This window comes from Mus caroli, chromosome 5 (genome assembly GCF_900094665.2).
Source record: "Mus caroli chromosome 5, CAROLI_EIJ_v1.1, whole genome shotgun sequence".
Lineage (NCBI taxonomy): Eukaryota > Metazoa > Chordata > Mammalia > Rodentia > Muridae > Mus > Mus caroli.
In genome coordinates, this window is record NC_034574.1 from 127,969,262 (window position 1) to 127,970,699 (window position 1,438).

The following is a 1,438-nucleotide window of genomic DNA, read 5'->3' on the forward strand; positions in this document are numbered from 1 at the left end:
AAGTACACTGTCGCTGTCTTCAGATACACCAGAAGAGGGCATGAAACCCAATTACAGATGGTTGTGAGCCACTATGTGGTTGTTGAGATTTGAACTCAGGACCTCTGGAAGAGCAGTCAGTGCTCTTAACCACTGAGCCATCTCTCCAGCCCTCAAGATATATCTTAATGGTGAGTTCTGTAGCTGTTATCAATGTCATATATATCAAAATCAATTTCTGGTTGTATCTGGCTATAGTTTTTTGAGATTTTAATTGGAGAAAATGGACTGAAAGGGTCCATAGGACTTCACTGTTCCTTTTTCTCTAATGGCCACCTTTAAAAAAAAAAAAAATATATATATATATATATATATATATATTCATTTAATGTATATGAGTACACTGTTGCTATCTTCAGACACACCAAAAGAAGGTATCAGATCGCTGGGCGGTGGTGTCGCATGCCTTTAGTCCCAGCATTTGGGAGGCAGAGGCAGGTGGATTTCTGTGTAGCCCTGTCTCGAAAAACAAAACAAAACAAAACAAAACAAAAAAAAAAAATCAAACCAAAAAGTTCCTATAATCCTAGTTTTCAGAAGAGTGAGGAAGGAGGGTTGTCACAATTTATGGCCAGTCTGGGCTACAATACTGAGACCCTGTTTTAGGACAAAACAAAAATTTTCTCTTTGAGCTGAGATGTCTTAGTGGGTAAAGCATATACTTTGTATGTAGATTGGAGTTTGGGTATCAGAAACCATCCTAAACACTGGGTGGGTATGTCATGTCAGCCTGCTCGTAATCCCAGCATGAGGGAGAGTCGGAGAAATTGGTTAATCAGAATAGCTGAAATTGTACAATACAGATTTCGCAAGATACCCTGCCCCAATACTCACCATATAAGGTGGAGAACCATCTGGAAAACCAACAAACATCAATATCTGGCCTCCACACATGTGCTTTCNAGTGTGTGTGCACACGAACACACCACACACATCTGAACACATGCAAACTCACACTCATGTATGACATACACACATATATACATANATATGCAAAAAACATTTTCTTTTGGAAGTCTCACTATGTAGCTTTCTCTGGCCTGGAGTATGCTTGAGTACACCAGACTGGCCACAGAGTCAAAAGGAATCCACCTGTCTCTGCTTCCCAAGTGCTGGGATTAAAGGAATATGCCCCCACAGTTGGTGTAAAACACATACATACTCACAACCTTTTCAGGGACTAGATAATAGCCTCCACTGNAGAGCAGCTGCTTAGCCTAATGATTGTCCTAGATTCAATCTCTAGCATGGCCAAAAAGTAATTATATCTTTTTCGACATCCCTTTCCCTCTTCAGGCCACCCCCAAATCTAAGTACTTATCACCTCCCTGGAGGACTTTTGCAGCAACTTCCAGTTTATTTTGTAGTTGTTGTTGTGCATCTCACATAGCTCAGCTTG